This window comes from Topomyia yanbarensis, chromosome 1 (genome assembly GCF_030247195.1).
Source record: "Topomyia yanbarensis strain Yona2022 chromosome 1, ASM3024719v1, whole genome shotgun sequence".
Classification (NCBI taxonomy): domain Eukaryota; kingdom Metazoa; phylum Arthropoda; class Insecta; order Diptera; family Culicidae; genus Topomyia; species Topomyia yanbarensis.
This window is the reverse complement of record NC_080670.1, coordinates 40,966,321-40,991,066: the sequence shown is the minus strand read 5'-3', so window position 1 is coordinate 40,991,066 and position 24,746 is coordinate 40,966,321. Positions and strand designations below refer to the sequence as shown.

The window sequence follows — 24,746 nt, the reverse complement described above, 5'->3', positions numbered from 1 at the left end:
TAGAATCGATTTCAAATGTTTTTTGTGTTGAAATGATAACAAATTAAGAGAAATCAGCAAAACAAAAGTTTGTTCACAAATCTTATTAGCCCTATTCAAATGTTGATATGGAATAATAAAATCAATCAAGATCAATTTCGATTTTTTTTTAAATTTTGCGGTGGTGTAATCCCTTAAGTGGTTGATTTAACGGCTTCTTTCAAAATTTATCGAACCTACTCCCATTCGTTCATTCGTTAGAGTAGTTTATGTTAAAGAGAGTGCACTAAATTAATAGGAACATTTAAATTTAGGAAGTTATGACCCTCGCTCCACAATGCAGTTTGCGACAGAATTGCTCAACTGAAAATTATTAAATGAAATGAATGAAAACAAACATTAGACTATAGGATTTTGTACGCATGCACTTCAGAGGTCCAAGGGTTACAATTTCTGTTCTAGTTCTCGGATCGCCAACACATTTTTTTCGATTTTTTTGCCCAGTTCTCAAGGGAAATCCAGTTTTTAACTTTTTGCATACATATTGCATTGAATGAAGAACTTAGATAATGTATTCATAAAGTATTAGTAATAATTCGATTGTCCGTTCATTTTAAAAGGCTATTTTCTAATACTTTACAACTGATTTAATTTCACTTTCAAAATTTCTCGAAATATCATGTTCTAAAAGTTCTCAACCGATCTAATATTCGAAAACAGTTATAAAAATGTCTCATCACACTGGTAGATGGATTCAAAGCGTTTTTTTAAATAAGTGCACGAAAAAACATGCGCCCTTCTAAAACATACTTCTGAATCAAAATGGTTTTACTGTTAGTCGAAAACAAGATTTACAAAACGACCAGAGCTGCAAAATATGAATCGGGAATGGTCGAGTTTATTGACATTCCCTATTTATTTCTAGGATTCATCATACACATCATGACGTTATTTATTTAACTGATAATCGATTTTTTCCTTTGAATGGATATCGATATCTTTATCCTCAAGAAACTGACATAACTGGATCCTCAAGAAACTGACATAGGAACATGACTAAGATAAGCGAGCCACTCAATACGTTGTGTACATTGTGTTTAACTTCATTTTCTAGCCCTAATTTATTTCATTTGAAAATTTATCCCCGCCCTGTCACGAAATCTTGATTTTATCCCTACTGGTAATATATCAGTAGGGTATCTTAAATAAACTTATTACGTCACTTTTCAGTTAACCCCAGCATCCATAAGCTACACATTGTCACAATTATTTTTCACCTATTCCACCCTTAATACAAGGCCTCTGTCTAGAATATACTTTTTTTTGCATAACTAGTAGGTAGGTATTTGAATAAAGAAAACTAATATCGTCCGGCGAACATGTTAGCGATGGCCCTCGCGATGCTAAATTGATATAATCCTTCGGTGTTCGCGATTCTGAAATACTTCGAGGTAATCTTTTTTCTGTGTTCGCGAACATCGCTTCGAAGCTCCGTGTAACTGTTTCAAAAATATCGATCACACGAACCAAGAGCTTAGCTCGTGTTCGTCGAAAACTACGCAAAAGCTTTTACATATCTTTCCGAACATCAATGAAATGAACAAGAAGCTTCATTTGTCCTCGCCGAAGAGCACGCAAAAGTATCGCCCAAATGTCCGCAATTACGATGGTAAGCGATTGTGATGCGAAGCTTGTGAATACGAACCAGTAACGCAAAGCTTCGCGCTTTGAAAGTATTCGAACATAGGTTCGGTTCGAATATTTCCTGCCCTGGTATCCAGTTACGTGCTCGGAAAAAATGAGGTTTAACTTTTATTATATTTTTGGAATTTCAGGAATATCATTTTAACTAGTAAAATAGTTTGTTAAATTCGTTTCTTCCACACGGTTCGATACATTAACTTAATGGGGCGTCCATGTCGTCAATGGTAATGCTGTCATTGTGCTCGTGATGAGATGTTTTTCCCAAGAGGGTGAATATTTTGACGTTTCTTTGAAAAATGAGTGAAGCTAACATAAGCTGGCTTTCTGGATCGGCTAGTTGTAGTTGCAGCGAACGCGCTTTAGCAACATTCACATCGCTACGAGCCAATGTTGTTAACTCGACCTGAAACTTATCGAATGCAAACAAACTTCATTTTGATGTGCTTAACTAGTACTCAGGTGATAAAAGCGTTCGGATTTTGTGGAGAAGAAGCGATGCAAGAGAAAGCGTAATTTCTCATATATTCCCAGTCAAAAAGGGCAAGTTGCTGGCTAGCGGAGGGCTATTTGCCAACTCGGATGCGCTGATTGCCCTAAAATTTGCCAGCAATTTGCTGGCAATTAGGGGGTTATTTTATATGCAACATTTGGGCGATTTGCCGCCGTCATTTTTTTGCCGCTCTACCCACCCTCAAATCGCCCCTAAATCGCCCAGGGAACGCACCATTTAATCGCCCTTAATTGCCTGATATGAAAATTAAAAATAATAATTATTTTCGGATTCACTATCTACTCACATAAATTTATCGGTACACTAGGTAATCACCACCAGACTATAGGAAGAATCGATGGTGAAATTCGTATTGCACACCAAAACTTACCACAATCTGACTTTCATTTAGACTCAGAGATCTTGTTCCACTATACTTACACACGATTCCACAATTTTCCACATTCGTTGGCTAAATTAAGTGCACTAAACAAACAAAATACAAGCGGGAACACGCCAATTGTTTAAAAAAAAACAATTTTAAACTTAAGCCAAACATGAACCGCCATGTTTGAAAAACGCAAAAAACAACCAAGTCCATTTCAGCCGCCAGAAAATTTGTCTAAGTATTGAAATTGCCTTTAAATCGCCTTCGCAAATTGCATTTGTTCCTAGGGGCAATTAGCACAGGCGAGTTGAGTCAAATGTCAAACTTTTTAAATCGCCTGACCATGCTCGTCCGCATTTTTTTGACAGGGATTGTTATTAATTACTTGTATTGAATCCAACTTTTAAGCAGTGTTATACAGTTCATGTGAACAGACCTTCAACATTGGAAACGTAGCTAGCGCTACTGGCATTTGGTGGCAGCTTCAGGCAACAAACAGTTTTCACGGGGCTGGTTTTTCCTTACTTCTTCGGTCACGATGGTCAATGGTCTTTCACAGTCGGTTTTTGTTCTCAGATTGTGATGGCTGTTGATTTGAATATATTGGACGTAGATTTTGCAGCTGGACGGACAAGTAAGTAAAGGGCAAAGCTTCGTCGGGCCACGTGACATCCGGCGGGTTGAAATAACTCGACCAAAAATTGAGCCACTGGATTTCCGTTTCCATGTCGTAGAGTTTGGTCTTATTAGTGAATCTAGAAAATCCAAAAGCACCAAAGTCGGCCAAAAGCATCAAATCATGTCGACCAGTTAAAGGTATTTTTTATTACTAATTATAAATGAATATAAATATAGGATTGCAGCCAACTATTTTTTTCAGACTACCACACGCAATCGTTTATACCTCAAAACCCCGCTCAGAGTATGGTTCACAAAATTGCCTAACGCGATTTACTGACGACAATATACGACGGTACTAAAGTGCGGCAAATGCCAACCCTACTCGATAGTGGATATAAAAAAAAACATACGGGTACCCCTCACTCGGATGGCCAATGGGAAAATATGAAGCATCCGCATATAGGGAGAATTGATACCCGTTTCAACTGAATGGCCGGGCCAGACGGAAAAAAAATCCTCGACTGCAACCAGTCAGCGAAAGGGCTTTTCAAACCTGAGAAATGATAGTGCAATTTAATGAAAAAATAATAAATACATCGACAAAACTGGCCTGGCGCCTAGCCCGTATCCATAGCGCTGATGGTAGTTTTCGGAATTGTTAATCCTATCCGGGCCTGTCGGTTTGATGGATTGATCGTCCTGAACGCGCTGCGTAAGATTTCGATCGATACGATATGATTGATTAGAAGTATGGACTCGGAGCGATGCGGACGATGGATGGTGGTAGCTGACTGCGGTTAGATAATTTTATGATTCTTTTTTTTTCGATTGGAATGTTTGGAAAAGAAAAGTAGATGCCGATATTTAAGCTAGGATCTTCGGGGCTTCGGTAATGAGCGTGGAAAACGGCGATGAAAAATAGCTACAACTTGACTAGAAATTCGAAAACTTTTACCCAATTTATTATCCAGCAGCGGGGCTCCGGGCGACTGGAATACTAATTTGTTTTACTTATTAAATTTGCATGTCGATAGCATTACATGGAGCTTTCAGTTGGTCGAAGAGGGTGTTCTATTGATTGTTATCATATGAAAATAACGCCAGTTTGATAATTATGACAAGCCACATCTAGTTTTGATAAACCAAATTTGAATGAAAATCATTCTAGCACCTCAGTTCGCAATACCATATTAGCCATTTCCTAATACGACACTTTTGAAGTACACTTCTCAACAAACATATGAAGATTACGGCGTAGAAGCCAACTGTTAAAATTCACTTTGAATAAAAATTCCGGAGAAACGGTACGTTAGTTTAGTTGAATATCCACTGCACAAAATGCAACATGCATATCAGTTGTGAGAAATCCGCGATAACTCTGCTTCACGATGTTGTTTACAACATTGAGAAAGCCTTCTCGCTCAAGCAATCTAGCTTGGGTGTATTCCTAGATATTGAGGGTGCTTTTGACAATGTGTCCTTCCAGTCTATTCTGGAAGCGACGCGCGGTCATGGGATACCTGCATGTATCTCGGGTTGGATAAACGCAATGCTTAGTAACCGCATACTTTGCTCGTCACTGCGACAGGCTGAGATACGGAAGTTGAGTATTTGCGGTTGTCCTCAGGGCGGCGTTCTGTCACCTTTGTTATGGAACTTAGTAGCTGACGGCTTGTTGAAGAAACTTAATGAGCTTGGATTTCCAACCTACGGGTTTGCTGACGATTACCAAATACTAATTACTGGATTTTGCATCGGAACAATCTTTGATTTAATGCAACAGGCATTAAGAGCTGTCGAACAGTGGTGTCGACAAGTTAAACTATCAGTTAACCCAAACAAAACTTCAATGGTTCTTTTCACGAAGAAGCGAATAACAACCGGGGTTCGTCCCTTGCAGTTCTTTGATTCTGAGCTACTGTGTGCAGATCAAGTCAAATACGTTGGAGTCATATTGGATTCCAAACTGAATTGGTCTGCTCACATTGAGTTCAGAGTCAAGAAAGCGTGCATGGCCTTCGGGCAGTGCAGACGAACTTTTGGAAAGACCTGGGGTCTCAAACCTAAATACATCTATTGGATTTACACGACAATTGTACGTCCAATACTGTCATACGGATGCCTTGTGTGGTGGCAGAGGGGAGAGATGGTGACAGTCCAGTCAAAGCTAAACTATCTGCAAAGAATGGCGCTCATGGCGTTGACTGGTGCGTTCACCACGACTCCGACTGCTGCTCTTGAGGCACTTCTAAATATCAAACCATTACACATACACCTCAAACAAGAAGCACTATCATGTGCATACAGACTGCAGGTTACTGGGCTTTGAAACAGTAATCATGTTGATCTTGCTACCAGTCATACACGATTGTGGTCACAAATGGTTACATGGGGTGAAGATATTCTTGCTCCCAGCGATATTACACTCACTTGTAGTTTTCCTTACAGCACATTCCATGTGAAGATTCCCTCTCGAGAGGAGTGGTTGTCTGGCTTTATGGAAAGACAACAACAAACGCAAGTGGTCTGTTATACTGACGGTTCTCTGATGGAGGGACGTGCTGGTGCTAGTGTCTACTGTCGTGAAATGAGATTGGAACAATGTCACTCACTAGGTAGATACTGTACTGTATTCCAAGCAGAAATCTTTGCGATTATGTGCGGGGTGCAATCGGCCCTTCAACTGAGTTTGTCCGGCAGAGTTATAAACTTCTGCTCCGATAGTCAGGCTGCAATCAAGGCCCTTAGCTCAGACAAATCTCGGTCCAAGCTAGTGATCGCGTGCCGAACCCAAATCGAAGAACTAAGCATTGTCAACACTATCTACCTTGTCTGGGTGCCCGGATATTGCGGTATTACTGGAAATGAATGGGCTGACGAATTGGCCAGGGCAGGTTCAGCGATTGACTTCGTTGGTCCTGAGCCCGCGCTGCCAATTTCGACAAGTTGGATAAGGGAAAAAATTCGGTCCCGGGCTTCGCACCGAGCACCGCAATTATAGGAGAAATCTACTAACGTGTCGCCAAACACAGGCGTTTCTAGAACAACCATGCCCAGTGGTTTCGAAAAATCTCTTACATTTTTCGAAGCTCCTCTGCGGCATGCTGACAAGGGGTTTAACCGGCCACTGCAAACTCAATTATCACAGGGCAACTATTCAGCGCGCTGAGTCTTTTTCATGTGATCTTTGTGAATCCGACTACGGAACCTCATATCATCTGATATACAACTGTCCAGCGGTAGCACAATTGCAATTTCGAGTCTTCAGCCGTCCTTATATAGACGAAACCATGTTTGGACGACTGAAACTCAGAGACATACTAAAGTTTCTTATCCAATGTGGTAAAGAGCTTTAGGCTTATTCGCAGGCAAGTTGAACTACTTGTGAGTTTAACTTACCTGTTTTTTATTTTTGTTTTGTGCTGTTATTTTTCCCACCCTTCCAATTCTACTTCCCCACACCTCCTTGTCCTTTCCTTCCGCTCAGGAAATGATGAAAACACACGGCAAGGCACAAATCCCCGACTATGTACGGGGAACGTGCCATTTGAGCCAATATATTCTGATTCCTGAACTCGCCAATCACAAATGTTGGTAGTCAGTGCTGGGAAAATCACCGAAAATCAAAAATCATCAGTGATAATTATCACTGCTGATCATGCAGTGCTATGATCACAACCATAAAAAATCGCTAGTGATTTTCTCTGAAGCGATAATGTGGTAGCAAAAAATCATTGCAACAAAATCACCGCCTGTGATCACGGCCTGATTATGATTTTTTTTTGATCAGGATTATGAAGTTGAGAAAATCAGGTATGATAGAAAAGATGCAAAATCAGGGTTGATGGTATTGTACATGATTATTGTAAGAAACTCCTTATGATGATGATTTAGCCAAATGATTTTGGGAGTGAGAGCGATCCAGCACACATGTAGGGATGCAAAATAATCCAAATGCTAACGATTTCAGCTTTTCGGGAATGTGTTTTATATTGAAGGACAAGTTGTTGGTAGTTGAACATCAATAGTTTTGAACATTTTCAATGCACAGGTGGGGTCCGCCGATGCGCCAAAATGGAATTTTTTTCAACTTTTCGGGAAAGTGTTTCATATTGAAGGACAAGTCGTTGGTAGTTGAAAATCAATAGTTTTGGACATTTTCAATGCACAGGGGGTCCGCCGATGCGCTAAAATTGAATTTTTTAACTTTTCGGGAAAGTGTTTTATATTGAAGGACAAGTTGTTGGTAGTTGAAAATCAATAGTTTTGGACATTTTTAATGCACAGGGGGTCCGCCGATGCGCTAAAATTGAATTTTTTCAACTTTTCGGGAAAGTGTTTTATATTGAAGGACAAGTTGTTGGTAGTTGAAAACAATAGTTTTGGACATTTTCAATGCACAGGGGGGTCCGCCGATGTGCCAAAATGGAATTTTTTTCAACTTTTCGGGAAAGTGTTTTATATTGAAGGACAAGTCGTTGGTAGTTGAAAATCAATAGTTTTTGACATTTTCAATGCACAGGGGGTCCGCCGATGCGCTAAAATTGATTTTTTTAACTTTTCGGGAAAGTGTTTTATATTGAAGGACAAGTTGTTGGTAGTTGAAAATCAATAGTTTTGGACATTTTTAATGCACAGGGGGGTCCGCCGATGTGCCAAAATGGAATTTTTTTAAACTTTTCGGGAAAGTGTTTCATATTGAAGGACAAGTCGTTGGTAGTTGAAAATCAATAGTTTTGACATTTTCAATGCAGGGGGGGTCCGCCGATGCGCCAAAAATTGAATTTTTTAACTTTTCGGGAAAGTGTTTTATATTGAAGGACAAGTTGTTGGTAGTTGAAAATCAATAGTTTTGAACATTTTCAATGCACAGGGGGGTCCGCCGATGTGCCAAAATGGAATTTTTTTCAACTTTTCGGGAAAGTGTTTCATCTTGAAGGACAAGTTGTTGGTAGTTGAAAATCAATAGTTTTGGACATTTTCAATGCACAGGGGGGTCCGCCGATGCATCAAAATGGATTTTTTTTCAACTTTTCGGGAAAGTGTTTTATATTGATGGACAAGTTGTTGGTAGTTGAAAATCAATACCTTTGGACAGTTTCAATGCACAGGGGGGTCCGCCGATGCATCAAAATTGAATTTTTTGGAAAATTGTTTTGTTTATTTCTTTCTTTTTTATAAATATGACAAAATCGTCAAAAGCTGACAAAATTGGGGATAAACAAAATCGGGGGCTGATAAAGGTCTTTTCTTTGTCTACAATAATTTAAGGCTAAAGATTGCGTTATCCATTTTTTTATTTTTCGAGCAATTCAAAATTGTTCAAGTTACTTAGAAAAATTAATAAAGTTAACACCCCATTTTATCAGTTCCCGATTTTGTCTACCCAGATTTTATCAGCTTTTTAACCCGTTTTTGTCAGCCTCATATTAACATATGTTTGATAAGCTCTAGCAGACGAACCAAGTCCAATTCGTGCAAATCCTTTCTTGAGCATATTTTCCGTGCCTTAGAGTTTTTTTTTAATTTTGTGCTGGAAGACCTCCTCAAGTGAAATTTATACAGAATCAGAAAAAGTTATAAGCCTATGTTTAGGGACTATAGAAGAATACATTAACAGCTTCGGTTTATAATAGTAAATTAAGTGTTTATTATAGTAAATTAAGAGTAAAAACGAAATTAAAGTTTGTTTTGCTATTGTTAGGATTATATTGATTTGTAGACAGAGCTGCGCTAAATAAATTTAAGTGTTGGATATGTTGTACATAAAAACGTATTGACTCCAAAAATACGTCTGTTGAACTTTTTTTTTCATAAGTAGTTCGTCGGGATAATGACGGATATCAATATTTTTGTAATTATCTTTGTTTTTGGAACGAGTTTGACGAGTGGGTTTTCAAATACCGTCATCGGTGATTACTTTACGCCAAAAATAGAACGTTTTGTACACTACACTTAAGAACTACGATCACGCAACTTCAAATTTGAAACTGTTCGATGTTTTACATATGGCACAAGTACCTCCAAAGTCATTGAAAAGAACTTTTGGAAAATCAAGATTGAACGTGAAATCTAAAGAGCTAAAATTGGCGTAAAGTCACCCCCACAAGCGGGCTATTTTACGTCAAAATTTTTTTTCACAAAATCATGTTAACTCCTTGATTTATTGTTATGGATTTATTCATGTGTGAAAGCAAATGAATGTAGTGCTCGTAAAAATAAAAGGATGTGTTCAAAAACTGCGTATCACGCATCCAATAACCTTGTTTTGGAGAGTCGATAAGTCCTACAATGAAAAAAAGCAAGCCGAGAAAAAAAGCTTTACATGATATACTTGATATTGATGATATTGAGCCTTAAGAATTAGACCACCTTGTTTTAGTATTTTTCTAAAAGTAGGGTAAGGTGGGGTAAATCCGACCTAGTAAATGGTTTTGGCTGTAAAATGCTCATTTTACATCGGATCAAGTCGTTTTATATACCAAATTAAAGGTTAGACTTCTGGGCAACTTTCTATATAAAGCATTTCATTCTGATCTTGAGAATATTTTGAGATACAAGCGTTTTACGAATATGTTCATTTTTGCTGTTTTCAAAAATGGTGGGGTAAACCCGACCCCCTTATGTTTTTGGTTGATTTAGTGCAGATATTACCCAAATTTTATGGTTTTCAATGATAAATCAATGAATGTTGTGTTATTGAATTGAAACATGAAGAAAATGGAGTTCAATGTCAATTTTGGAATTCTAAAATCACGAGCAGTAGCACGTAATGATATTCCCATTTGCATCAGAGCAATTGCTTGACGAATACTATAATCATCACGTTTTTGTGTCTTTCGTTTGTAATTATGAACCATTTTTCATAAAAATAATATAAAATAACGACAAAAATATATTTCAATATGATGAATAAACATTTTCTTAGCAAAAAAGCGGTCGGATTTACCCCACTATTTAGAGGTCGGATTTGCCCCACCGCGTCATTTTTCATTACGATGCAATTAAAAAAAGTTATGAAATAGGTTGAACCAAATTCATCTATGCACTTTGTAGGATTTTAATCAAAGAATTTAAATCCACTTACATTTTTTTTGCAATCACTTTAACAATCAGAAATATCCTGTAGGCAATAAAGCACAAAAGTCAAATCAAAAGTTGTAAAAACACGCTTTTTGTCGTTTGAGCATCTCAATGTAGTTTAATAAAATGCTGTCATGCCACCATTATGATTATTTTCGATGCTCTACACGACACCATTGATATTAGTTCGCGTAGTACTTCTGATTTTCGGTAACAGAGAGGGGTCGGGTTTACCCAACGGTCGGTTTCGCCCCATCTTACCCTACTCCCAAAAAGTTGAAATCATTCCCAATTAGATACTTCGACAGAGTCTCCTGTTAATTGAAAATGTCCAAAACTATTGTTTTTAACAGCCCTCAACTTGCCCTTTAATATAAAACACTCCCAAAAAGTTGAAAAAAATCCATTTTGATGCATCGGCGGACCCCCTGTGCATTGATAATGTCCAGAACTATTGATTTTCAACAGCCCTCAACTTGCCTTTCAATATAAAACACTTTCCCAAAAAGTTGAAATAATTCCATTTTGACACATCGGCGGACCCCCCTCTGCATTGAAAATGTCCAAAACTATTGATTTTCAACAGCCCTCAACTTGCCTTTCAATATAAAACACTTTCCCAAAAAGTTGAAAAAATTCCATTTTGACACATCGGCGGACCCCCCCTCTGCATTGAAAATGTCCAAAACTATTGATTTTCAACAGCCCTCAACTTGCCTTTCAATATAAAACACTTTCCCAAAAAGTTGAAAAAGATCCATTTTGACACATCGGCGGACTCCTCTGTGCATTGGAAATGTCCAAAACTATTGATTTTCAACAGCCCTCAACTTGCCTTTCAATATAAAACACTTTCCCAAAAAGTTGAAAAAGATCCATTTTGACACATCGGCGGACCCCCCTCTGCATTGAAAATGTCCAAAACTATTGATTTTCAACAGCCCTCAACTTGCCTTTCAATATAAAACACTTTCCCAAAAAGTTCAAAAAAATTCCATTTTGATGCATCGGCGGACCCCCCTGTGCATTGAAAATGTTCAAAACTATTGATTTTCAACAACCCTCAACCTGCCTTTCAATATAAAACACTTTCCCGAAAAGTTGAAAAAAAAATCCATTTTGATGCATCGGCGGACCCCCTGTGCATTGAAAATGTCCAAAACTATTGATTTTCAACTACCAACAACTTGTCCTTCAATATAAAACACTTTCCCGCAAAGTTGAAAAAAATCAATTTTAGCGCATCGGCGGATCCCCTGTGCATTGAAAATGTCCAAAACTATTGATTTTCAACAGCCCTCAACTTGCCTTTCAATATAAAACACTTTCCCAAAAAGTTGAAAAAAAATCCATTTTGACACATCGGCGGACCCCCCTCTGCATTGAAAATGTCCAAAACTATTGATTTTCAACAGCCCTCAACTTGCCTTTCAATATAAAACACTTTCCCAAAAAGTTGAAAAAAAATCCATTTTGACACATCGGCGGACTCCCCTGTGCATTGGAAATGTCCAAAACTATTGATTTTCAACAGCCCTCAACTTGCCTTTCAATATAAAACACTTTCCCAAAAAGTTGAAAAAATTCCATGTCGACACATCGGGGGACCCCCCCTCTGCATTGAAAATGTCCAAAACACTTTCCCAAAAAGTTCAAAAAAATTCCATTTTGATGCATCGGCGGACCTCCCTGTGCATTGAAAATGTTCAAAACTATTGATTTTCAACAACCCTCAACCTGCCTTTCAATATAAAACACTTTCCCAAAAAGTTGAAAAAAATTCCATTTTGACACATCGGCGGACCCCCCTCTGCATTGAAAATGTCCAAAACTATTGATTTTCAACAGCCCTCAACTTGCCTTTCAATATAAAACACTTTCCCAAAAAGTTGAAAAAAATTCCATTTTGACACATCGGCGGACCCCCCTCTGCATTGAAAATGTCCAAAACTATTGATTTTCAACAGCCCTCAACTTGCCTTTCAATATAAAACACTTTCCCAAAAAGTTGAAAAAAATTCCATTTTGATGCATCGGCGGACCCCCCTGTGCATTGAAAATGTTCAAAACTATTGGTTTTCAACAACCCTCAACCTGCCTTTCAATATAAAACACTTTACCAAAAAGTTGAAAAAAAAATCCATTTTGACACATCGGCGGACCCCCCCTGTGCATTGAAAATGTCCAAAACTATTGATTTTCAACAGCCCTCAACTTGACTTTCAATATAAAACACTTTCCCAAAAAATTGAAAATAATTCCATTTTGACACATCGGCGGACCCCCCTGTGCATTGAAAATGTCCAAAACTATTGATTTTCAACAGCCCTCAACTTGCCTTTCAATATAAAACACTCCCAAAAAGTTGAAAAAAAATTCAGCTTGGCTCATTGACACCCCTAACATATCCATAATGTTCGAAAATAGATAATGGTTATTGATCCAAGAATTAAATCAAATCGCAATCATGGCTGATAATGCTCACTTGTGATTTTTCCGAATTGCTCGCTGCAGATAGAATCATGCCGTGATCACCCTCTCAATTATCAAATTCAACCACAGATCAAAATCACCACTGATAGAGGGCAAGAAAAAATCGGTAGTGATTTTTGTGAGATGATCTTTTGATAGTTAAGAGAGTGATCACGGCATGATTCTATCAGCAGTGAGAATTTTCGAAAAAATCATAAGCGATAATTATCAGCCATGATTGCGGTTTGATTTTTTTTTGATTATGATTTTCCCAGCACTGTTGGTAGTAAACAAATGAGAAAAGTTTTCTCTTCCATGAGCAGAGTGTTCATTTTTGACAGTTCGTAAAAATTGCAAGCGACTTTAACTGCAAATTTGCAAGCGATGCTAACATTATTTGCAAGTAATTGACGCTTGCAATTATTGCAAGAGATTTTTGTTTTGGGTGTACTATACGGAGGCTATACGAAGATTTACAATTCCGTTCATATTTAAACAGACTTCCCAAATGAACATCGTACACAATATTCGCTCTGGTTCTGTGCTCATATTAAACTTCGTGAACGAACACGCTATTTCGTACCAAAACACTTGCACATGTTCACCTGCACAACCAAACCCAATGTACGTACTCGGTGTGTGTACACACAGTTTCGTGGCACCAGTTTTCTCTTTCTCACTCTTATCACCACTAGCGTTGACTCTTTTCGCCTTGTGCGAACCGTTCTCGCGTAAGTACTCGGTTTACGTACACGGATGTTTGAACTAGAGTTTGTACATCGTACGCTTGGGTTCGATGTTCGCGGCGAACCTGTGTACATCGACACGAAGTATTGGTTGAGGTTGAACGCAGGCACGAAATTCTGTACACAGGAACAAACTTGTCGACGATCATGGGAAGTCTGTATTTAAATTAACAACATCTATTCGGACATGGTCTTTATTTTCATTTCTGCTGGGAACATTACCTAAACAAATTTGAATGAATAGTCTATGAAAACAGTCTATGCAAACATCTGATGCTATTGGCTATTTGTCGCAAATTTCAACTTTTCTTCAAAATATAATCGTGGTATTATGGTGCTTATAAAAATACTTTTCATAAATGAAATTTCAAAACAATATTAAACTCTCTGATACGTGTTGCAGCTGCTGTGTATGATGCGAAGTATATCGTTTGCATAGGTTACATCAGCAAAAATTATAACTTTGCTGCTCATACAAAGCAGGAACCGCCTGGTTCAAACATATTGTGGTTCATCTGAACCGGTAACTACACCCAAAACGTTCCCGGTAAAAATCTCTTACATTAATGCAATAAATTCGAACGAAAATTGCAAGCGTTCTGGTAATGTGCAAAAATTGCAAGAAGTTTCTTTGCATGTAATGCAAGAAACAGAAAAAAACGAATTTTGCCTGTATGTGTATTGGTGCCCAATATGCGTGAGATAAAAAAAAGATAGCTGGCATTGAAAAACGAATCTTGTACGGACAGATCACTAACCAATATTTCATCCATCCAACCATGCCATCAGACAGTAATGAGTGGATAAAAGTCATATATAAACACGGATGATTTCACGATTAATGAAAAAAGTAAAGGACGCACCCAGACTCGAACTCTTACGCGCCGTAGCGGTGACTATAAGCATTGTTTTATCTTTGCACATGAGGACAAAGCGTTAACACTCGTACAATCCGCACATCCCCAATTTTATGCTGTCTCGTATGTAATGAATATGCCAAAAAACTGCGTGTGATGATGTTGGTGAGAAATGAATAAAAAGCAGGCAGTAAATAAAAACTCGCCGTGTATTGCTATAACACCCAGCATAGGTACGTGAATGTGGTAGCAATTCTTAGACAGTTGTGTTGAAGAAACGTGTTTTGGTATAGCAAGAGATGAACTGATTTTATGTGCTTGCAACAATTGCAAGCGGCTTTCACTGCAAAATTGCAAGCGATGCTAACATTATTTGCAAGTGATTGCCGCTTGCAATTATTGCAAAAGATTTTTGGTTTTGGGTGTATGCCGTCATACTTTTGGATTGCACAAATTTTTTTCCTAGTCCCATATCTTCAGTGTTAAGTCAGACCGGACATTGCACTGATTTCGAGAAAAATGAGTTCAAAGTTTGAACCACAGCATCCTTTGCATTATAATTCGAAAACAATTTTTGCCGCAATAAGTGCTTATTATAACATACTAAAATGTGGAAAAAATGGAAGGTAGCTGAAAAAACCCTTTATACATTGATATTTTGCGACCTAGTCCGGTCTGACTTAATACCGATTATATTTTACGACTTCCCATGAACATGAACAGGTTTGTACCTGTGTACAACATTTCGAGCACGCATTCAATCTCAAACATGCTTCGTGTCCAGAGATGCCAGATACTTTTTCAAATGCCTGCAAATAATAATTTTTAAAGTCTGGAAAGTACCAAAAAAGCCTAAAATAGATTAAGCTGCAATTTGAAACTAGTGTAACTAAAAGCCTTTATTTCCAAAAATCTGTAAATATCCGCAACCAAAGTAAAAAAAACTGTAAATATCTGCAGCCAAATTAAAAAATCTGCAAATATCTGCGTCATCGAGAAAATCTGCAGCTGAAATTGAAAGTCTGCGAATTTGCAGACATATCTGCAAATCTGGCATCTCTGTTCGTGTCGATGTACAGGTTCGCCTCGAACATCGAACTCAAGCGAACGATGTACAAACTCTAGTTCAAACATCCGTGTACGTACACCGGGTGCGTACACGAGAACGATTCGCACAATGCAAAAAGAGTCAACGTTTACGATGATGGGAGTGAGAAAGAGAAAACTGGTGTCACGAACCTATTTGTACGCACATCGTATACGTACATGAGGTTCGGTTGTGTAGACGAACATGTCAGGGGCGGATCCAGAAAAATATTTCGGATGGGATCCGAAAATTTGATTTTGAAATGTTCATTGTACAATACATAATAACTACTGTATCGATTTTGTTGGCTATTTTCGGCAAATTTGAGACTAAGAGAAACGAAAGTAATGAAATTGAAAGACGAGTAAGTATTCTATAGCGAATCAGTTATAAACTTAGAACGGAAAACTAGAACTAGGCAGGCTCATATGGGCATGATCGAAAGGAAATGTGAAGAATTATTTGCCTTCTGCAGAGTAGGAGTTGGGCGTTGCACCCAAGTCTACCGCATGGTCTATGGTAGAACATAACTCATCATCATCATGATGAGTTATGTTCTACCATAGACCATGCGGTAGACTTGGGTGCACCGCCCAACTCCTACTCTGCAGAAGGCAAAGAATTTTTCACATTTCCTTTCGATCATGCCCATATGAGCCTGCCTAGTTCTAGTTTTCCGTTCTAAGTTTATAACTGATTCGCTCTAGAATACCTACCCGTCTTTCAATTTCATTGCTTTCGTTTCTCTTAGTCTCAAATTTGCCGAAAATAGCCAACAAAATCGATACAGTAGAACCTTGCGGCAATTAAAACATAGTAACTAATAACATTATTTAATAAAATCATTTTCCCTGGTCGAATTTGATTTGAGAACAAATTTGAGTTTAGAACAAATAAAAATAGAAACTATTTTAAAATTTCTCAACAAGTTACACAATTTCGGGAGGTGTCCGGACCCCCAGAACCCTCCCGCTGGATCCGCCACTGGAACATGTGCACGTATTTTGGTACAAAATAGCGTGTTTGAGTTCATACACAAAGTGTGGGTTCAATATGAGCAACAGAGCGAAATTGTGTACGATGTTCATTTGGGAAGACTGTATTTTACTTAGATCTTATCAAGCAGACTGCAGCATAAGTAATTCCAAAAGCAGCGAAGAGCACTCCATGGGGCGCAAAAAAGATACTGAACTTTACTGTTCAGAAACACCAACTTGTCTTCTTCCCACTTACACTGGGAATTCCCAACCAGCCCAACTTATTTTTTTTCTCACGTGAGTGTTCTTGAATTTACACCATCTCATAAAGGCTTTCCTCGTCTTAGTAGGAATAGGAAATGATGCTGCGGCGGTTGCAATACTCTTCAAACTACATTTCGGAACCTCTAACATGTAGCCGTACTGAACCACGTATTGAGGAACATATTTGTATTTTCAAAAAACTAATTCACGCAAAAATGTATTGCGTTACACTCGAAGTTTCAAAAGGGTTACTGCAAGTGAAGTTTTTATGATTCCATTTCATAACTTGGAGATAAACTGATTCGTATTAACCATATTGACTAAAAGACCCGAGAATTGAACGATGTTCATGGTTTTAGGGGGTAAGTCATGATTTTAGAAAATTCTCTTCGTGTTGGCGTGATACTTTGTTTATGAATTCGCTCTTGGATTTTTCACGTTGAGTAGTGTGATTCATGTTCATGATTTCAGCTGCTTAGTCATGATGTTTGTAATTTTTATAAACATTATCGTAATATTTTAGTCTTCGACTTGCTATCGAATTTTTCGTTTTATGAGGAGTAACGTGACGTTATGGACTGAATTATACAAGCGTAACGGATCAGCAGTATCTTATGGTTTTGTCGTCAACTGATAATGCTTTGACCGCAGCCTGCGAAAAGTTTGTTTGAGTAAACGGTCATTTTTGATTCAAAATTTGGTAACGTTCACGCAAATTGCAAAGAAAACTGGAGTCATTAATTAGAGATTCAGGATCGAACGTCAACTCAGTTGACAGAAAATCATTTGAAAAAAAAACCTTTAAAATACTGACCTCATATTGTTTTTGACATTAAAAATGTCTTACTCCACTATCTGGGGCTAGGTGTCATTGTAAAATCTAAACTATCTCCCATGTAACGAACCTATGTAAGGTGTGAACGCTTATAACTCCGATATTAGGGGAACATGGGGAGACTTGACCAAGCGCAAAATTCTATTTTCGGCTATGGCGTCTCCTATTCGATTCTTAATTTTTTTTCAAAACTATTTTTATACTTGTTTCGATCCCTTAAGGTAATTTGGAAAGTTTGGAGTAAAAAATCCTTTCCTTGCAGAAAATATTACGTGATTAATAAATTTGCATTAAATTATGTAATTTTTTATCAAACTTTGTATGGACATATCTACTCGACTACTAATTACTATTAAAGGACTAATATACCCTCTTAATCCTTGTGAAGCAGTGAAATGATTTTACATAAACTGGAACATTGGAATAGTTATTACTAGAATTCACATGAAATTGAACGCAATAACTAATGTTGGGGAGACTTGACCAAGATTTTATGGGGAGACTTGACCAAGTGGCGATCAGCTGAAGAAAAATACAAAATTCCTAATATTTATTATGCTTTGGTACCTACTGTTAATGTTAATCACGCCATAAAAAAAACCCACCCCAAACATAAGTCTTTATATTTTAAAATTTGTAAGCAAAGTTAGCAATAGTGGGACTGATTTCGTGACGTGTGAACATGCAATGCAAGCAGTACAGTTAATCCTTAAAAAGAAATGCATTTAAAAAAATCAAAATTTATCAAATGCAACTCTTTTATATTTTTTACTGCTACCTAAGGATCTCGACAATAGGGAAAAAATAAGTACAGTATGTTTTATGTCATTATTTTTTGTTATGATTTTTCAAAATTCTCTTGGTCAAGTCTCCCCACGCCTTGGTCAAGTCTCCCCGCAATAGGGAGACTTGACCAGAAAAAACGATAACAGAAAAACTTTTGTAACTTTTCAAAAATTAAATTAAAAATTCTGCAAAAAATCATGAAGACGCGCAATAACTTTGCGCATTATATCTGAATGATTTTTGGGGGATTGAAGGCTTTTTTAGAGATTTATGCAGTTTTAGCTGAAAACCTGGTCAAGTCTCCCCATGTTCCCCTACTAGATGGATTTTAATCATTCATACACGAACCGATTCAGAGACACCTAACTTAAATATTGGTAATAATTTAATATCTCCCCAATAAAAGTAGACTTTTGGAAATTGGTAAAATTAAAAAGTTCACGAAAAACGGGAAATTTACCATTCGTGAAGCAGATTTTTCAGGCACAGCCGTCAATAGAGAGCAGCTTAGTGGCTCAATGAAACACGAAAAGTCATAAATAGAAGCAACGCATGTCCGTTTAAATCAGTTGTTGCTCTTATCCCACACGAGCAACGTCGTCTCCGGGCGATGCAATAAGCGCTATAGATTTTCGGCAACATTGGCATTTGCACACACTCGCACCTAAGTGACTAAACCATATACGGTTAGTTTATAAATAGAGGTGACGCGTACCCGTTTGAATCAGTTTTTGTTCTTATGTCGAACGGGTAAGATCATGGTTGCAGCGTTTGGGCACTACAATAAGCGGTAGACGCTCACGCTATGCATTTTCGGCAGTGGTGGCCGTGTGCGGATTTTTCGGGTACCAGCACGGTGTCACAGAATGATTTGCAAAGTGGGTGGGTGGGGTGGTTTGGATTTAATTCAATACGGTGTGTGCTGCTTAATGTGGTTTTTGTTTGAGGCGAAACTGAGTCAGTTCCTAACCCCAACTGCTGTCAAAATGTATGAACTGACAGCGGTTGGGGTTAGAACCTGACTCAGGTTCAAGCGAAATCGCCATAAGAGTGTTGCGTTTGAAAAAAATATCTAGTGAAAATTTTCAATAGGACGTAAGTAACATTGAGAGCCTCTCTTTGTTTACTTTCTCTTTCGTTTATTACGACGTCATTACAACACTTTGTACTAATTTTCCAGTACATATCGAAAGCTGACGGTTTTTACTAGAATATTATGCAAAGAGTAGAGTAGTAAATGTTGAAATGGCTGAGTAATGAACAGAGGAGAAAGACCCCAAAGAGAATCTCTCATTGTTACTTACGTCCTATTCTAAATTTTCTCTAGAATATTTATTTTTATGCATGCGTGTGCGTTGTAACTTGTTAATCCATGTTTACGCCGCTTTGTAGCTGCGTAGGGTAAAGAGCCTATTGGTTTTCATATGTTTCATATTTCGGTTATATGTTTTTTATCAGTATGGCATCTGACAACGTGCTTCTGTAGTTATTGCACTGTTCATCAGCGTAGTATTTTATATAGGAGAGTACACTCAGGTTTTTTTACGCGGATTTTGAAATTTACGCGGTTTTCATTTACGCGTTTTTTTTGAAATTTACGGTTTTCATTTACACGGCCTGTATCCCCTGCGTGAAAAAACCTGAGTGTAATTGCATCGGAAACAATCACATTCCCAGCAGAACTTTTTGTTTTCTAATTTCAAACACTTTTGTTTCGTACTGCACACAACGGAAAATTTTAAAACAGAACTTACCGTCCCAGCAACAGTTTAAGTGGGTGTTCTTTTTCGATTCAAATTCAAGCCATGTCTTAAGCGTTACTGGACTTAAAATTGTTTTCCCAGTTTATCCAGTCAGAGTATCTGTCCTACCCTATGTATTTAAAACACAGTTCTAATTGCGTTTTAAAGTATACAACAAATAGAACGGTTGCGTATACTAATTTAAATTTTAAAATAAATCTGTTTTAAATTATGAAACAAACCGCTGTACTGAAGATATAATTATGTCAGTCCTATTACCACATAAAACACCTATATAACATTAAACGCTGCAGAATTGGTTTAATAATACAATATTTACACTACAGAGTTATAATACTTTTTAATAATTAGCAACAAGAAAAATGTCACCAAGATAGCATAAAAACCCGTTTTAACCGGTAGTGCGAACGTTGCATAACAATGTAATTTATCAAATAATTTCATTTTTTCCACCACTAATCGATCAAGAAATACTTAACCTTAAGATTGTTTACTTAAGTTCATTAGTACATTATTGAAAATTTAAATGGAAAATGAAATTTCATATTACATGGAGAATCTGTATATTTCCGTTGGCGGGCGTGGGCTTCCAGTTCTCAATATGGAACTTTGCTTTTAAATATATTTTCTGGACAGACCAGCCTATTTTTACTAGATGGATCAGCCAAATAATGCCAATCACCTAGTGAGATACTTGATTAATTAATAGATTACCGTTAAAAGACCTTCAATAAATTATGTTTTAATGGGGGAGGGTATATAGCAAATTGTAACATATGAAAACAGGCGAGTGAGCAAGAACGTGAGTCGATATGTGTGATAGATAAAATTCATTTGCGCGCTCTTGAAAAAAGCTACATTTTTAATGTCACCGTGGTCGTGTACTGTACACAACCATTTAATTTTTTTTATTTACTACTCTGTCCTTTAAATTATATTCGATAAAATGTCAGTACCTTCCAGAGCTACCAATACGTTAAAACAAGCTTTTTATAAAGACTCATCAAAACTGCTTGAAAGTTTGAAAAACTCTGGGGCTCATTTTATCATGTTTGCTTTCACTATTTACAGATGGACTCGTCAACGAAATAAAATCTTAGCAGATGTTTTGCAACAAAATTTCTCTAAACAGTAACTTTTACTAGACTCTATGATAAATTCTTTTCTATCAGTTAATTTCCTCTATTTGAATTATGCTAGCACAAACATATTTTTTGATCAGTATAAGTGCATGCTAAATCAGCAGTTTCGACTGCATTTGAAATATAGAAAAATACCACTACATTAACCTACACAAGTTTAGTTAAGTTCCACTACAAATTACAATAGTCTATCTATCTACAAGAAGGGCGAAGAATATTACCCCTTTTTAAATTTCCACCCGAAAGGGAAAACTCTACTCATTTAAAAAAATGATGCATCTACTTCGATGTCAATTTTTCTTTCGCTTGATAGGTCCTTATCGTTTTTACGTTTTTTTTTGCCTGCAGCAGGTTTTTTCTTCTTCTTGCACTCGTTTTACTTGTAATGTTTCTGTTTAAAAGCGTTATAAATCTTCGCATAATAGGCGTATCACGCGAAATGGATCCTGGCGGTAGGGGCTGGGTGGAGGCGGTAGATGAAAAATGTGACTCGAGTCTTTCCTGTATATTTCCCTCTGACAGGGTTTTTGCACCATTTCAGGATGATCCACTGCATATTAATCAAGATTTAAAACAAGTTTGAGCTTACGAATAAAAACAAATGCAATCGTGAAAGCCATTTGTTGAGCACTTTCGTTAACCTTTCCATTCATTGGTCTAAAACAGAGCAACCGTATTTTATTCGTATCAGTCGAAAGGTGCGGAAAGTGTCGAAGATAAAGAAAGATTAATCGCTTTCCCTCTTCGTCCTAACCTGGTGCCGGGCCGCCGGAAGTGGACAGGGCTGGGGCGGGTTTTTTTCTTGTTCGATGTGATGTATTTGGTAAATTCAAAGACCCAGCAAAGAACGTTCGTTTGCCTTCTGAAGCACTTAACTCCAAAGAGCTCTTACATCGAGGGATGTCGTTAAAACAGAAAAGTCATCGATAATTCATGGAAGGCATTAAGATGGCTATTTTGAAAGTGAGTTGTGCAATTTCACAATTTGTAAAGTTAACCAATGGAACACGGCAAAAAGTTATATGGATTTGCTCTTCCAACTTTTTTGAACGTTGAAATGAACGTCAATTTTCACTATCTTTTCATTGCCATTTTTGGCATTTCACTACACCGGTGTAGTCATTAGTGCACTCGTTCAAACTTGGGTGTAACCTGGGATTTTTACACTACGTTGCAGTGTGAAAGCGTAAACGAAAACGCTATAGTAGTGGACTAACAATAGGTCACCATTTATGCATAAACAATTTTGAATGGAACTAGAATTACCGATGAAGAAGCAACGGTTGAAAACCTATCGCTAACCTAATTTAAATCATATTTTACTAGTTCTGTCGGATGTCGTTGCAATACAAAGAAGATAATCTAACGACCTGTCAAAATGAGTTTCAATCGAAACATCTTTATACCACCAAATCATTGGCAGCGTAACCAAACTTACAGCATTTTCATTGTTGACCTTCTACTACACCGGTATCGTCGATACTGCGCTCATTCAAACTTAGATGAATTCAGACTGGTTCAGATTGCCAAAATGCTGTTCCCCAACCGATCCGCATCTTTCGCTCCGAGGTTTCCTTAAACTACAAAAATTTCTCGGTAAAAACGACAAACACACATTGGAACACCCCTCGATGCTTCCAGGCTCTGTTCTCATTGCTCCAGTTTTGCTACCTGTCCACAATAGGTTGACCACACCAACGAGATTTTGGTAAATAGCTGTTTGCTCGAATCAAATACCTATTTCTTAATCCGTACGAACCGAACCGATTCAACTCATAACCTTACCAGTGTGATACTAAAATATCGTACCTAAGTAGGCCATCCTAGTGTGCATCCGGGAGGAGCTGCTTCATACCAAATTAACTGGGTTGAGTGCGTTTGTGTGTGTGTGTGTGTGTGTGCTTACTTCTGAAATTCGTTGCTCGGTAGAACGGTAAAGCAGCATGTGTCTTCGGTTTGGTTTGAAAGTTACCGCATGTTTGCCATCTAACGACCACTCCCGATAAGAAGGGAAATCAGTTGCACAACTGCCACAGGATAATTAGAGGTAATCCAGTGAGTTCCGTCGGGCGGTATGTGTCCGTTGTTTGCAGTAGATCCGATCCGGTTGAGTAGGCGAATAAGAGTTTTGCCTGCAGGGAAGAAATAAGCGGAGAGAACGAATTAGGATGGATTACCTTTATTCTCGGATGAGCAAATACGCTGTGAAGGGAAAAAAACAAAAGATGGGTGGGTAATGTCAGAGACATAACCGGAGTGAAGTAGAATACACTTTAGACCGGTAAATTCTGCTCTGGAATAAGCAATTTCTATGCGATTTTGTCGACTTTAGCACATTCATAGTTTATTTGGAGTATTTTTGGAATTATCAATTATCGTAAGTCCACCGGAGGAAAGGCTCCCCGCAAGCAGTTGGCAACAACCCCCTGGCAACCCTATACCATCATATGGAGTTTGACAGCGACCGACATATATGGGGCGTTATAGCTATAAAGCCCCAAACAAAGAATTATGTTCGGCACTATGCTCGATATTCAAGCATTCCACACGACGTTTTGCATCTTGTGGGATGATTTAATAATTTAATTTAATCGACATTTTGTAACTAAATACAGCTTCTAATCATTCGGTTCAAAATCAATGTTTTGCCTTTCATGGCAGTGATGCTGGCTGTACAGAGACGTCGTCCTTGACAGGGGGCTGGTTGGCAACGAAGGCCGTGTAAAAGTGCCCCAGTCACCGTTGGCGTTAAGAGCCTCATCGCTACCGAACAGAAACAGTCGCCCTGCGAAAAATTCACAGCTATCAGAAATCGAGCGGGCCTAAATTGTGACCCAAAATAAACCACAAACCAACAAGTTGTTTTCAGAACCAGCCAATTATAAAGTATTATTATTATAAATGAAATTTTCCATTGCCTTACAACCTCCCTCTCCCTTTCCTCCCGGCTTGAATAACTATCAATCTTGATGATGCTGTGCGGCGGGGGCACTAGTTTTTATTATGGTGGAAAATTTAGGTTTGCTCGTTTTTCCCAAAAGTTTTTTAGCTGTGCTGTTTTCAAAGAAGTTGTAGTTGAATTCAAAATAAAATAGTTTATTTCTATTGTCAGAGATGGACCTTCCAACGAAAACTAGTCTGGCTCGCTTGGAATCGAATTGTATGGACCAACCACTGCTTTCACAAAATCTGTTATTTTCAGTAATTGAACATTCTACATTTTTGTAAATTGAATCATTACACTAACCTGTCTACAAATCACACAAATAACTTTTTTATTTTGTGCCATTCTACTTGAAAGCGACGATATTGTTCACAAGTGGCTCACTTACCATCCAACGCTCTTGGCAAGCCACTTTCTGATGCTTGTAATAAAATTTCAATTCGATTCTTTGTCGATAAATTGATGGCCCTGAAAAGGGCCTTTTCTTTGGGCAGTGTTCGAAATTTGCTTGGTGCTGGTGTATATGGTAACAGTTTTGGTGCCATCGAAGACGGCGTGCTTGGCCAACTCTTCTGACAGCAGCACGCGGACTGCGGTTTGAATTTTGC

The 24,746-nt window shown here is 37.9% G+C and overlaps 1 protein-coding gene across 2 annotated transcripts in view; it reads right to left on the bottom strand.

Moving 5' to 3' along the window:
• The window catches only part of LOC131677443 (allatostatin-A receptor-like), a 288,093-nt gene that overhangs the window by 38,564 nt on the left and 224,783 nt on the right, over positions 1 to 24,746 (bottom strand). Inside the window, exon 5 of one of the 2 annotated variants that reach the window (XM_058957276.1) lies at positions 23,004 to 23,326. The gene's annotated coding sequence lies outside the window, so the exon portion shown is untranslated. Of the gene's footprint in view, positions 1 to 16,023; positions 23,327 to 24,746 lie in introns of those variants that run through there. The other variant, XM_058957275.1, reaches the window with a different exon arrangement.